The sequence below is a fragment of the Phyllostomus hastatus genome, unplaced genomic scaffold (genome assembly GCF_019186645.2).
Source record: "Phyllostomus hastatus isolate PE091 unplaced genomic scaffold, TTU_PhHast_1.1 phas_scaffold_21, whole genome shotgun sequence".
Classification (NCBI taxonomy): Eukaryota; Metazoa; Chordata; class Mammalia; order Chiroptera; family Phyllostomidae; genus Phyllostomus; species Phyllostomus hastatus.
The window spans coordinates 41,281,170-41,296,314 of record NW_025334017.1 but is presented as its reverse complement, the minus strand read 5'-3'; the positions used below and the strand labels follow the sequence as shown (position 1 = coordinate 41,296,314).

Here is a 15,145-nt window from a genome sequence, read left to right as displayed (position 1 = left end):
ACAGTATGGCGATTACCAGGGGGAAAGTAGGGTGGGAGGAAGTAGACGCAGGCCAAAGGGGAATAAATAAATGGTGATGGAAGGAGACATGACTTGGGGTGGTGAACACACAATACAAAATACACATGATGTATTACAGAATTGTACCCCTGAAACCTATGTAATTGTATTAACCAATGTCACCCCAATAAATTCAATTTTAGAAATTAAAAAAACATACAGAAATTCACGGTCAACAAGGGAAAAGAGGCAGGCGAACAAATAATACTGCTGATCAGATCACCCATCAGGCACCAGCTAAACAACACCCCATATACCCCGCAAAAAAGTAAGAGAAAATAAAAGAAAGTCCATTCAGAATTCTGCAATTTAAAGATGACTGTGAGACCTGATCAGGTAGCTCGGTTGCTTAAAGCATCATCCCAATATGCCAAAGTTGCAGGTTCGATCCCCAGTCAGGGCACATGACAACAATCAACCAATGAGTGCAAACATATGTGGAACAACCAATCGATGTCTGTCTGTCTCTTTCTCGCACATGCACACGCTCTCTCTACCCCTTCATCTCTCTCTCAGAAAAAAAAAAAAATTAAAATTAAAAGATCGATCAACAAAAAATAAATAAAATAGAATAAATTAAAATAAATTAAAAAATGACTGAGACCACTGTGTTTTATGACCCAGAACTGTTTGTGGTTTTAATGATAGAGCTGAGAGAGGGGCCACCACACACAATCGTTGTATTGTTAGGGTCCCTGCTGGACCTAAACACACCCGGGATGGAGGCAGGTACTCAGAACAGGTGGGGGGTGGGGATGGGGGTGACGTGATCATTTACAAAAAGAAAGATCTTAGCTCCCTCCCTGTGAAGGTTCATAAGAATAAAATGCTGGTTACTAAAATGCTAGAATAGGATGCCCGGAGGTAGCACTTTACAAGTGCATGTAAGATTCTGCACCAAGACTGAGGCTTCTGACCTCTACCCATGGCTCCTGCCGGGGCCCCAGAGGCCCTCTTTCCCAGACCCCCAGCCCAGAATGCTCCCCCACAGTGAAGCCCCTGCCCAAGCTTGGTCTCACAGCTGGCAGCCTGCCCCTCCGAGGCTGAACAGACAGGCAGCCAGAGCATGTGGTGTCTTCTGAAAGGTGCTGGGGCTTCTATCTCTGCCTGAGAGAGGTGGGGAGAGGGCACCACACACCCAATCCTGTGGCTCCAGGCCCAGAGGCAGCCTTTGTTCTGAATGTCACTGTCCTCCGACTTCTGGGAGTGGGCCCAGGGAATTGGGCGGTCCTGGTCCAAACCCAGGTGACTCTGTGTGACCTGGGGGGACATTTTTAACCTCTCTGAGCTGTGGGTTCCTGGTCTGCAAAATAGCAAAAACAATAAGCCAATACACAGGACTGTTGGGAGGGTCAATGATAACACATCTAAAGCATTTAGAGCAGAGGTGGGCCCGCAATGAGAACTCATCACTGCTAGACATTTTCATGTATCTGCCTCGTGGGGTTGTAGGGAGCATAAAGTACAAACAACATACTAGGCGTGATACACAATTTCAATATTATTACACAAACTACCATTATTGTCACTGCTACTATTAATGACTAGTACTGTTACTAGTTACTTGGGGCCAGAAAAGCAGAAGAGACAGAGGAGGCAACCATCAAAGAATGCATTTTAGCAGTGTTATCCTTAAGACCTAGAATTTCTGAGGTTTTCAGGGGACGGTGTAGACGTGACCATCAGTGGGGCTCATTAACGGTCAGAAATGTTCCAGATGATTGCTCTGTTCCCATCTTGGGTCAGGGTGCCCTGCAGACACTGGGTGTACAAAGATGGGGTTCTTGGTCTCTTGTAGATATCACATACCAGCATCAGGAGAGAGAAAAAAAAACCAAAACAGAAACTAGGGCCAGTGCCGTGTCTATACCCAACTATGAAAGGAAATACAAAATAAAAAGCCCGAGTGACCAGGAGGACATCTGACATCACAGACACACACTGTGAAGCAGGCAGGCCGATGGCTACCTCTCCAAGGAATAGAGACCTGCCTCAGCAACTAGACTCACTTCCCCAGGAAAGAGTCAACCTGCCTTCGGTCTGCCCACATTCAGGGCCACTCACACAAGGAGGGAGAAAGAGGTGTCTCATCGCCCACGAGATCCCTTCACTGAGCCGTCCGGGCACATTGTCCATCCCGGGCAGGCAGAGCCCGGCCGGCCAGTCTTCCTGCCATGTGGCAGAATAAAAGCTGAAAGCACAAGGGACTGACTGGATGTGGATGGTGGCAGTCACCAGGTCTCCAGACCAGCAATCCCACAAACCATCGGGGGTCAGATATTCCAGAACCGAGAAACCAGTTCCCTCTTTCCAGCCCAGAAAAGCTGCAGCCAAGAAGGGAAGAGCACATCCGATAGCATGGGAGAGCAGGAAAGGGGAGAGAAAAAAAAATCCATCAGAAAAAGAAACTGATTTCTTTTCACCGTTCAAGAGAAGCCTGGTTTATGCCAAATTCTGCACTCGAAGTAGATACAGCAACAGTAACAACAGAAAGTCACCCTTCACAATGGGACTGCATCACAAATGGCCACTGGGTTCGGTGGATACAGCCTCAGGGTGGGCACTGGACCCACCCAGCCTTTCCATCCCCAGACAGACTCACGTGGAATCCCAGCCAGGCCCTCTTGCCAGTGCCTGAGACCACGAGGCAGTCCTCAACTCCAAGATGTCTCTCTTCTCACATAGTGGAGACCGGGCCACGAGGCTCTGCCCAGCCAGGGGGTTCGGTTTTCTTCCTGCCGCTTCCAGAAAGGCTTTTCTCCTAACAAATCTTTCAGGAAGTTCCACCCTGGGTTCGGAGGGTCCATGCAAACCCCTACACCACTGGTTGAAGCCTTAGAAAGATGCACTGTGACCACAGGACTGTGACAAATGAACAAGTCCCAACTTGTCAGCACCAGTATGCAAAATAGGCCTGCACCTATAACAAACGGCAAAGCTGATACAGTCCCCAAGTCCCCAAGGCCTCCGCCCACCCACCCCACACAAACAGGCGGTTCTCCATGGTTTCCTCCAACAACAAAACAGCTCCAGGGTCGGGACTAGCTGAGGTGGGGTGATGAGCAGAGGGGGCTGCCAGCCTCTCTGGAAAACGTTAAGACCTGTAGGAACCACCAAAACCTCGCCCTCTTCTCCCTAAAAACTCCCTCATCTTCTAGAAGGGCCTGAAGCCAGGGGCTTGAGGAACGAGAAGCATCTTCCCTGGCAGCAGGCTATCAGGAAAATTCGTGGTGTATCCACGCACCGGACACATGCAGCCGCATGGCCGCCCTTCCTGAAAGTCTACACCGACCACAAACACTGGCATAAATAAGAGCCATTAGTGGAGGGAGGGTAAACCTCATTAAATCAACAGCCCATCCAAAAAGAATTACCATCATTAGGCTGTCTGGGGCCCCCAGCAAATCTGGAAATGCAATGCAAAAGTTTCAAAGAACAGACTTGCTGAGCGTTTGGAAATCACCTTGGGGGTGGGGGAGGAGAAGGTGGCCAAAGGATGGAGGGAGTATCCTGTGGGTCACGGACTTCCAGTTTCACCAGAGGGGCCTCCGAAGCGCATCTGCGACCCCAGGCCGGTACTGATTGGAGATGGTCTATTTTTAGAGATGAGGCAATAGACCCTTGATCAAGTGCACAAAACCCAGAATTAGCTCTACGTACAGGGCATCTGATATACCCAAATGCCTGTCTGGAGTCTGGTGATGAGGAAAGTGCACGATTAGCACACACAAATATGAATCCGAAGCCCCTTCCTCGGCCCAGCTACTCACGGAGCATCCCTATCCACAAGCGCCCCCCCCCCCCCACAAGCTCACGAGTTTCCAGAAACGCAGAGGACAGAATTCTAACTTACTGGAAGGTGGATCCAAGCCATGTCACCGGGGCCGCCAACATCCTTTCCGCGTGGAGCTCCACTCCGGGGGGGTGCCGAGGGGTACCAGGGCCCATCCTCGCTCCCGGCCCCTGCTGTTCCTCCGGGTCCAGGCCGCCCAGAGCGCGCACAGCCCAAGGGCCCATGTGCTCGGCGGCCGCACGCGCTCGGCCCGGTGGAGAGCGGGGCCGGCGGGAGGTCCGTGACGTCACAGTTCGCGCTCTGGGGCCGCGGGGGGAGGGGAAGCGCGCGCCACCCAGCCCGCCGCGTGCGTGCGGGAGCGCCCGCACCCCAGTGCACCGGGTCCTCTGGGCTTTTCTCTGCCCGGCCCGCCGTCCCGAGAGCCCCTCCGCCTGTCGCCCGGGCCACGCCGGCCACCGAGCCGCTGAGAGCCGCGTGCAGGCGGGGCGGGCCTGGTCCACCGCGGACCCGGAGGGCGCAGGGGAGGGTGCGCTCCGAGCCGGGATGTGGTCCCGGCGTCTCTGGTCCCAGGGCCCAGCGAGGCAGCGCCAACTCCACGGGGATGCCCGCTAGCTGGTGCCGGGAGCTTTCCGCAGTCCTACTCTCCTCTCCTCCCCACCCCCTGCGTCCTGGAGTCAGGGAGCCTTCCCACTTGCCAGATGGGGGAAGGAGAGTTTAGTGACTTAGAAGGACCGAGATGCTCTGAGACGGGAACACTTTGTGCACCGGATCCTTGGCTTATCTCCGTCCTTAGCGATCTGAGTGCCTCTTTGGGTACCGCTCAGCATCCGCGGGTCTGGGGAGAGGGGCGCACGCACCTTGCCGCCTCCTCGGACATCTCCAGCTGTCCCCAAGGTCTGAGGTTGACAAACCTGTGCAGAGGGCTGTTTGGATGCGCTGCTCCCTCCACTCGAGAATATTAAAGTAGAACCTTCAATCCACGATAGTCTCCCCAAAGGAACAAGGGGACGCCGGCCTCCCACGTGGGATGTGCTTATCCTGCTCTCCCGACCTAAGCCCCGGGACAGGGCTGAAGCAAGCAGCTCCTCGGTTCAGTTTACCATTTGTTGAGCACTCACAGGGAGCCAGGTGCCCTTCCAGGCGATGGGGAGGAGGGACTGAAAGCCGAGTTAGACACAGACCTTAGAAGGAGGTCACAGTCCTGTGAAAAGATGGACACTCAAGTGGGCGAAGCGAAGGCCGCCCCCCCCCACCCCGCCCCTACCCAGCGCCCTAGCATAAATGCTAGGGTGTATCCCCGCCCCTCCCCCAAGTGTTTCATCCAACCCAGGGGTCCTTGGCCCCTCCCTCCCTTTTCTGTCACATTCAATTTCTCCAATTCTGATGGCTTCTTCCCAGCCTGAAAGGTTTTCCTCTCTTGAAAACCGTTTGCCTGCTACACGCATTCATTTATCACCTCAAACCATTTGTTTTGTGTTCAGCTCCCTCCCTCCAAGGGGCTGGACAGGTGTTCACTACGGTTGTTGAATCTGCACCAACCTAGGGCGCTGCCTACAGCTGTGAGAACTTAGCCCTTCCACTGCTTAAAAGCTCTCAGGAGCTCTCAAGGGCTGTCCCCTGGGGGAAGAAGACTGGTGTCCTGCGGGATGCCCACAGGTCAGAGGCCCAGCTTTCAATGACAACCTCTCTGGACCCTGGGTCCCTAGCCCCCACTACATACCGGATCCTTCCTGCGAGCTGCCTGTGCCAGAGCCTCTTCTGGCTGAAAAGACACCCTGACCCAGGAGTCACTCAACCTTGACTTTGACTCTGCTTGCCCTCTCTGGAATCCTCCTGCACCAATCTCAGATTCACATTTTTTCCTTTTAGGAAAATACACTTTAAAATGAAAAAAGAAAAGTTTTTTTTCCATAAAAAATACAAAGAAGATATCTGAATATCCCTATCATCGAAAATTGATGATCAATTACATTTTGGTATATCTGCTTCCAATTGTTTTTTTTAAATCATTTGCTACAATATATGCACATTGTAAAAAAATCAACACTAAGCAGGAAAATACAGAAAATCAAAGAAAATCAAATTGTTATCAATCAGAAATAACTCATGAATATTAGATAAATCCCAGACATCTTTTTAGGCATATATGTGAGATAGAAATATATCTATTTATCTATATATGTGTATGGATCATGAATATTAGATAAATCCCAGATATCTTTTTAGGCATATATATCACAGAAATATATATACACACATGTATTATCCACATGTATGGATGAATGCAGGGTTGGCAGATAGGAAAAATAAATTTATTTTAAAATATCGGCCCTTCATAGTTGCTATTTTTAAAGCTAAGACATTTCATTTTCTTTTAGTAGAAGAAAAGGCAGCTACCCTGAAGCTGGAGGAATTGTTAAACGTTAAGTATTTTTTTTTTTACCACGCTTTCCTAAACAGTTCTGGAAAGGCTCAGGAAAGAGGTGATGAAGAAGAGAGTGAAGCCACGGGTTTGACTGGGAGAGGTCTGTACTGCAGGGAGCAGCTCACTCCCCGCTGTGACATTAGCGTCTCCTTGCTCATCCCCTCGGGTCACCCCCACATCTGTTAGTCCTGTGGTTGTTTTTCCATCGCCACCCTCCACTCTGTGTCTGCGATCCCCGTGCTTACTTGGTACTGGGTCTCTAATTAAATTATTTAATTCTCACGGCCAGTCCTTCCCTTTTCTGCATCTGCTTCCTTATCTACAAAATCCACTCATGCATTTATCACGCTTGCACCAGGCACAGACTAGCCCCCGATTTTTCTCCGTGGACAATAGGACAGGGGAGGTCCCTGCTCTGGGCAACTCTAAAGGTTACTTTGAGTAAGAAGAGGCAGGCGATAAGCCAGTCGGTAAGGTAGTTTCCACGGTGAGTGATAAAAGCTATTGAGAGGGCAAATCCGGGTGAAGAGCTAGAGAGGGAGCGGGCAGGAGGGGAACCAAGTCCAGATAATCTGGCCGAGAAGAAGCCGGCCCTGCCCTGCACACTGGAGAGAGTGTTCCAAGCCAACGGATCATCAAGGGCAAAGGCCTGCAGGCACATGAAAACAAGATCATCAATCATTTCTCAAAGGCTCCCTGAGTTGGACAGGCAAACAGTGGCAGTCGTCGTTTTTCTACAGGGACAGGAGTCACGTGTCTTCAGCTGGCCATTGTATGCCCCACACCAGCTCGGTAAATATGTGTAGAGACAATGAGTGAATGAATGAATGAACATCCTGGATCTCGTGATAGCGGAAGGAGAGAGGAAAGGCGCCAGGTGCAGCAGGCTGCGAAGGCTCCCCAGGGGAAGTGGAGACGGAGCTGAACGAAACTTAAATAGATTGGGGTTCGCCAGTTTGACAGAAAGGAGAATGGGGCATATGAGCAAAGAAAATGACACAGATGCTTGTGGAGGTTGAAAAACCATAAGCCATTCAGTGTGGATAGAGTATAAATCACTGCTGGCAAAGTGGTGAAGGGTAGACCAGACGCTGAGAGGCCTTTAATTCTGTGCTGAGCGATTTAGCACTTGCCCTAAAGAAAGAAAAGAAACCTCTGAGGGACCTATGAGCAGGACCAAGACTGGAGCTGTCTTGCTTAGTAGCTTAGTAGAAAAATCGCGTTAGCTGTCATGCACAGAACGGATTTCAGGGGGGACCTGACAAAAAGCAAGGAGACCCATTAGGAAGTGGTGGCAGAAATCCTGCTGAGAACCAGTAAACAGCCTGGACCCTGGAAGCTGCCTCGAATGGAGAGAGAGAGGTGACTGCAAAGAACGTTGGGAAAACAAACCCACCAGCTAACAAGTCCAGGGTAGGAGGGAGGGAGGGAGGGAGAGGGAGGGAGGGAGGAATCAAGGGTGAGGGCCAGGTTTTTGGTTCATGCAGGTGGGGGACATGCAGGGAAGATGCTGATACGGGCAGAGAACTGGGTGCACTTGGTGGTGGCCTGGTAGAGTTGCACAAACCTTTGGGCCTTCCAAGTGAAGTTCAGGAGGCAGGTGGCACTAGGTGTCCCACGTCGACGGGAGGGGTCTCAGCTGAAGTTGTCAGTTTAGCAGTCACCAACATATAGAGCAGTGGTTGATGCATTGGTCTCATGCACTCAGGCAGGGAGTCTGCTTACATGACTGAGGATCGAACTCTGAGGAATGAACATTTATGGGGAAGAAAGAGGCAGAGGCTGCTTATGTTCAGAATGTTCTCTGAAAAATCTCTGATTTGAAACTCAGTCCTCCGCTTGCTGCCTGACCTTAATGGTCCTAACAGCAGTTAGGACGGGCCTCACCACTACTGAGGCACCAAACTTCTGAGTGTGCCTCTTCCCAAGGTCCATCCAGTGACTAGGGCTTACAGATCCACCACCCACCCTTCTTCCTTCTCCAAGTCATCACTCTGGACTCCTTCCCTCTGAATTCTGCAACAACCTAACTGGTCCCTCTGACTTCAAATTTTTTCACTCTGATAGCCTCTAAAACCTCTCTCCGGGTTTACCTCACAAAGGCATGGGTTTCTCTTTTCCCACCCTAGCCTCTTGATATCTAACTGTTCCATCTCATTAGCCTTTTCTTTTCTCCCAACGTGTCCTTCTTAAGGGCCTAGCTGTGTTCTGTCCTTTGCAGCTCAGCCCCAGTCTCTCCTCCTCCGTGAGCAGTTCACAGAATATTCTAGGCTGCATGCCATTTTCCTGGTAGAGGTCATGGTTGCGTTGGCACCAGCCCCACCTGGCAACCTCCAGTAGTTACTGAGTAAGCCTCGCCTTACTCTTCAGCCTCTGAATAGGCCTCAGGTGGAGACTGTGTTATAACCCTCGCTCCTCAGGTCAGAGAGGAAAGCTGAGGCCTGGAAAGCTTGCTGGTTTTGATGAAGATAACCAGCAAGTGGCAGAACCGGGACTCGACGACACCTAGTCCATTACCTTGGTCCCCTACAGCTCACCTGCCGGGACGGGTTGTATTTCAAGTAGCAGACACAGAGAAAGCTGACCTTGATGAACACTTCTGCAATATATAAGTGTATCCAATCAACACCTTGCCTACCTCAAATTTACATAATATTATATGTCAATGATATCTCAATAAAAGGACAAGTGACTAAAAAAAAAACTCTTCCTCTTTCCTGAACTTCATAGATTTGTTTATATCACATTTCAATCACGCAAGCCCCAGCAGACTCTGTGCCTGTATCTCTGAGATAATAAATAATCAATAAAGTTGAAGTTGAAATACATACTTATTATATTCCCTCTGGAGAAGCAGTATTCTTATGAGTTAGCAAAGAATATACACATTGGAATCAGACAAATCTCAGTGTGTTTGTGTTAGCTAGGCATCCTTGGGCAAATCCCTTCAGATGTCCTTGCCTCCATTTGCTCTTCTGTAAAATGGGTCCCATAAGGTTGCTTACGTCGCAGAATGGTTGTGAGAACAGGTGTAGTCGTTTCTCTCTCCCCGAACACAGACGGTTTCCAATTAGTTCTTTATTAGGTAGACAGCTGACATGGGAATCCTGGAACAGGAGTCTTCGTGGGGACCTCTAATGCCTTCTGCAGGTTCTATGTCCTCCCATGGGACTGTGGGGTCAGTGAGAAGGAGGACTTTTGAAACGCTGCCCACTGACACATTTTTCTTTGGAAAAGTTTTACTTGAGAGCTTGTACATGACCTTGTACTCCCAAGCAAGGTGTTCTTTTTCTTGGCAGAGAAGCATTTCAGTTCAATGAGATAGAAATAGAGAGAGAAGAAACAGGAAGGAAAGAAGGAGGGAAGGAAGGAAGGGAGGAAGGGAGGAAAGAAGGAAGAGGAAGGAAAGGGAAGGGAAAGGGAAAGGAAAGAAGAAGTGCATCACACTTTTGTTCTAATTGCATGTTGAATTATTACCAAGAGTGAATACTCACATATGTGTCTATTGGCTCACTGCACTTTTTTAATGAACACATTTCACTCTGGCCCATTGCCCATTATTCTCGGGAAGTGTTCTTTCACTTTTTGGTATTCATTCCCAAAATTAAGTTCCTTTTCTTCTTTTCTTCCTTTTGTCCTTAAGCTCCTTCCATTTTTTTCTTTTTTCAAAAGCAGCTTGCTACAAAAAAATTAGAAAATATATCACCGCCTAGAAATAGCCATTTGTTAACTCTGGGCTATATATTTTTCTATATACTTTATGCATACACACACACACATAAACACATGTACACACACATATACTTTTCATCAGGAAAATAGAATGAAACAATATACATTATTTGTAGTCTACTCATGTCACTTAGTAATACATCACAATTGTCTTTCCACAACACTACATATATTTCTACAACATTATTTTTTAATAGTTCTCTAGCATTCCATTGTAAGTGTCTCTCATATTTTACGCAAACAGTACCTTATTGCTGGCAATTCATCTCACTTGCAAATTTTCATTATTAAACACAGTGCTGCTACACACATCCTTGTGACTAAATCTTTGCATATGTCCTTAACGATTTCCTTCGGGTAAATTCTCAGAAGTGACTTATGGGATATTAACACTTTGTTTGCCATATCAGTTGCACATATTGCTTCCTGATCTCTGACTTGCCTTTTCTTTTTGTTTATTCAGGGATGTTTTATAAATATGCTTTAATCTCAATAAGCTCATATTTACTAGTCCTGGAATTTGTGACACATTCCCATGGTTTCTATATTCAAAAGTCATTTTTCAGCCTGAAATCGCATGTAGTAGGGCACATTTAGGGCAATTGCATGTTGTAGGGCAATCGCATGTAGTAGGGACCTGCAGTAGGGCACATTTTACAATAGTTGACCCCTTAAGACCCACTCCAGCTAATAGTAAAATTAAGCCTAGAATGTCATTCCACCTCTCTTGCTAGTAATCAATTCAGGAACACATGGGCTGATGTGATTCTGGACAACAGCCTGTGAAAGGAAGGCTATTGAAGAACCACAGCGAAAAATTAACCCTAAGCAAGAGATGCCAGAAGACATTGTATCTCTTCTCAGCTAAAAAAAAGAAAAGTGAAAAAAGAAAAGAATACATTTCTTTGTTGTTTAAGACAGTGGTTCCCCTTAGAAGCGTTTTCATCGGCAGGTAACAGAAAATCCACTCAAAGTCGTTTAAACAAATAAGGGCTTATATTTCCCACTAACCAACCATCTCAAGACCACTCGACATTGGTGCAGCGGCTCAGGTGTAGCTACCAGGGAGCTGTTGCAGCCTGAAGCGTCACCTCCATGGTTCAAGCAGAGAAATGTGCACAGAATGGCATCAACCAAAATGACCCCTTTTGCCAGACAAAGCAAATGTCTTCCCTGCAGCCTTTGGTGGGCATCCAGTCTCGCTGGCCAGAGCTGTCATGTGGCCTCTGCTATTTCCAAGTGAAGCTGCAATCGCAGCTACTTGGGTTTTGGAACCTCGGCAGCAAAGGCAGCTGAGCAGGAAGGAATTCAGAGCTGTGCTGTGTGAACCAGCAGGCTGTGTCTGCCTCGGCCAGTTTGGGCTGAGGTTTCTGATATTTAGAGAGCATCTTAAATGGAAGGCCTGAGTTTTGTTTTGTTTGTTTTGTTTTGTTTTTCTTCTAGTTGTGTTAACAGTGTCCTTTTTCACTTCTAAACATCCTAATCTATTTGAAATTTAGCTTATGGAATTCTGGAACTTTCCTCATGGATGCCTAGGAGTATGCAAACACACAGAGACACAGCAAATCCTGCCAAACATTCTGAGTGTTGCTGTTCAGAAGCGGGTGCTGGGAAGTCCCGTCCCCGGGGTTCCTGGGGTCCGGAGGACTTACGAAGACCTGTTGCTGAATTCTGTCCTGGACAGGACGATGCGGCATCTGAGGTCAGAGCATAACCCTCTTGAGTCTGAAGCTGTAGGGTCTATTCCCTAACACCCAAGTTAGCAAGTTTGCAGCACTGAAACATTTCTGTTTTATATCTGGAGCTTCTACCGGTAGGCCGAGTCAGATGCCTCCCACAGGAAGGGGGCTCTTCAAAAGACCCCTGACCGTAGTGGCTCAGTTGGTTGGGCGTCATCTCGCAAATCGAAAAGACACCGGTTTGATTCCCGGTCAGGGCAAGTACGAGAGGCAGCAAATCAATGTTTCTCTCCCTCTCTTTCACCCTGTCCTTTCCCTCTCTCTAAAAATAAAATAGAATGAAGTAAGATGAGGCACTGGATTTGAGACACTGGAAATGACTCCAAGGGATAGAGGTGACTGCAAGGGGGAAAATGTAGCTGATTCTATCAAGTACATAATCTCCCTCTGCTACAGTATGTGTACCTAGGTATATACTTTATGTATATATTTTCACTAAAACAACAACAACAAAAACTCAAAGCAGGACACAGTGATGCAAGGCGTGGGCTTTGGGCCACAGAGAACAGAGTGAAGATCCGCAGCGAACTTTCACCAGAAATCTGTGTCTCAGGTTCCTTATCTGCGCAGTGAAAAGAATAACACCTACAGCAGGCCACGCTGGTGGAGATCTGATCAGAGATGAGATCAGTTCGGGGAGGTCGGCTCTGTCCTTCCGTGTAATGCAGCTGCCCAGCTGGCGTGCAGCATTTTTAGCTTCTTGATAGCACATCTGAGTATCTTCTTAACAGCACAGCTTTAAGGTATTTCCTTATTGTCACACTGTGCTCATTGGCCGTCCCCAGCCCTCCTCGCAGGAATGTGAGCCCCAAGGAGAGATCTTGTCTGTCTCTTTCATCTCTGTATCCTTAGTGCCTAGTACGTAGCAGTTGCTCAGTAAAACTTGTTAAATATTTATAGACTGAGTGTGGAAACTAAGGGGTGGTCTCCCAACATGGTAAGGGCTGAGTAAATGTTAGTTCCCTTCTACTCTTCTCCAATACCCCAGCAATAAGCTTTTTTGGAATAAGACCCATTCTCAGCATCAAAAACAGGGTCCTGGATCCAGCTTTGTGGGTGCAGAGCTGTGTAAAGTGAATTTCCCTCTCTGCACTGCTGTTCTTTTACCTTATCTGAATAGGGAGAGGGTCCAAGGGAATGATCACTCTCAGGCTGCAGCTTTGGAACCCTGAAGGGTGTGCAGCCTTATACATAGCAAAGACCACACGTGACATCTCACTTCTCCTGCCGGAGGAGAGAGGACACCGACAGGAACCTCGCCTTGATGAATGGCCACACTGTGGTGGCTAAAATTCTCCAACCCCATGCCCTATCGATGTGTGGGCTCTGAGAAATGAGACTGACCCAAGTTCACATAGCTAGTTACAGGCCGAACCAGGACTAGAACTAGGCCTCGTAACCTCTAATGTCTCTTTCCTCTCTTGCATATGTCTCCAAGGTACGTCTTCATTTTTTCTAGATGAACTCCTGCCTTCTATCTGCATGCTTGGTCTCAACCCATTGGAGTGGGTAGATGCCATTTCTCTGTTTGGGGACACGGCTAAGGGAAGTTAGAGGAGTGGTCTCGTGTGACTCTAACGACTTGATTCATGGAGGAACATTAACAGGTCTCCTGTTGGTACGTGTTGTCACTTCCCACCATGTTTTCTTGGCTGCTTGTCCAGACCTGATTCCCGGACTCACCCTCTCCTTGTGATTTGGATGGGCTCCTCTAGGCTCTGGCCACCCAAACATGTAGACTCAGTGGTCTCTCAGGCTCAAGAGTTCCCAGAGAAGCAGAATCTTTTCCTTACAACGTCGTACTTTTTTGTGCCTGAGCCTCGGGTCACACCAAGTTACCTGGCGTCGCCTTGTCTTTCCCAACCTGCTGAACACCAGCCATCGATGCTGCGTGGTCATGACACTGAATCCGGAGCCAACGTCGTCTGGCTTCAACCTGTTTTCGCCATTCTCCAGACACATGGTCGAAAATAACGTATTCAATGCACAGATCCTCAGCCAGCTACTATGCATGTATTTAAAAGAGAACAACAATGCCCATTTCACAGGGTTATACAGGGGGCTAAATGAGGCAGTGCGGGTGTGGGTTGTGATACAGTGATTGAGAGCTAGTAAGCTCTTACTGAACATTTGTTAAGAATTGTTAGTACTTAAACCCTCGGCTTGTACCCATCTGTGTCAGTATTTCTTGGGTTTCATTTGTCAATGAAAGGAACAAACCCAATACAGAAAATGACAAAGTTTCTCTTCTTGACCAAATTCTAGCCCGGTTCCTCTGAGCCTTATTCTCGATTCAACCTTGGCCTATAAAGACTTGAACAAACACTAACATAGTTTCTAACAGCTCAAGGCCACATTCCTAGGGTGACCCTAGCCCCCCTTAAAGTGCCTGCCTGAGAAAATTCAAGGCTGCCCGAAGAATTAAGTGTTCCGGCCAACACCTGAAGATAAGGCCCCTGTCTCCCAGCCTCTGGGGGAAGGGAGGACCCTAACTTTGATAAACACCAGTTAGCAAACCCAGATGGATTCCACATGGACCAACACCCCCTTCCCAGTTTTAAAATAATTTTTTTCTCTTCCCTGACTCTACTGAGCTCCTCCCTGCTCCTTCCTTCTCCCTTTAAACACCAGTCACCTCTGCACAAGTTGGAATGGGGACTCAGTGCCTTCCCCTAAGGGGTCAGTAGTCACAGGACAAAATCTGTTTTCACTGCTTTAACTGTTTTCACAGCTCTGGGCTAATGACAGCTCATCCTCCTTTATAGGTAGCTTGCAGGCTGCCCTGGGGTTACCATTCCAATCAGCCTGAAAGGGAAAGGAGCACAGAGGAATGCGACAAAAGGGATTCCCATCACATGCACCCATTGTCCTTCTGCCAGAACCCGGGGACACCCTGAGTGCCCAGAGAAAGGAGAAGGACTTGGTGTACGGCTGGTGGCCTCTGGCACCCATTCTAACCAACTCCATCTTACCCCTAGCTAACGCTCCTCTCCTGCCTTTGTCGTTGAAGTTTTTCCCTAACATTCTAAATGTTGTAGCCTCACAACGTCCTCACATGCCAGGGTACTTAGTCAGCTTTTGGGCAGCAACGAATATCCCCCAAGTGTCAGTGGCTGGAACTTATTTTCTTGCTGGTGTGCAGTCTGTGTGTGGCTGTGCACAGCTTGGTTCCGTGGGTCTGCTCCGTCTGCCTCTGAGCTGATGGACAAGCCCATGTAGGGGGCAAGTTCCCACAGCGCGTGTGAGAGCAGGGGAGACACTTGCAAACCCAGCACATGTGCTTAAAGGTCCTGCTCACGCCTGACAAATGTCACATCCATTCACAGTCTACTGGTCAGTTTAACACGGCTAAACCCAAAATCAATGGACACAGAAGTATGTTCTCCCGACAGGGAA

At 48.4% G+C, this 15,145-nt stretch overlaps 1 long non-coding RNA gene across 3 annotated transcripts in view; it reads right to left on the bottom strand.

The window, feature by feature from the left end:
• The window catches only part of LOC123833226, a 152,925-nt gene extending 148,679 nt beyond the window's left edge, over positions 1 to 4,246 (bottom strand). The window contains exon 1 of one of the 3 annotated variants that reach the window (XR_006788188.1): positions 3,914 to 4,246. This is a non-coding gene — a long non-coding RNA (uncharacterized LOC123833226). Of the gene's footprint in view, positions 1 to 2,662; positions 2,902 to 3,913 lie in introns of those variants that run through there. The other 2 variants (XR_006788187.1, XR_006788189.1) reach the window with 2 other exon arrangements.
• Between the last annotated feature and the right edge of the window lie 10,899 nt (positions 4,247 to 15,145).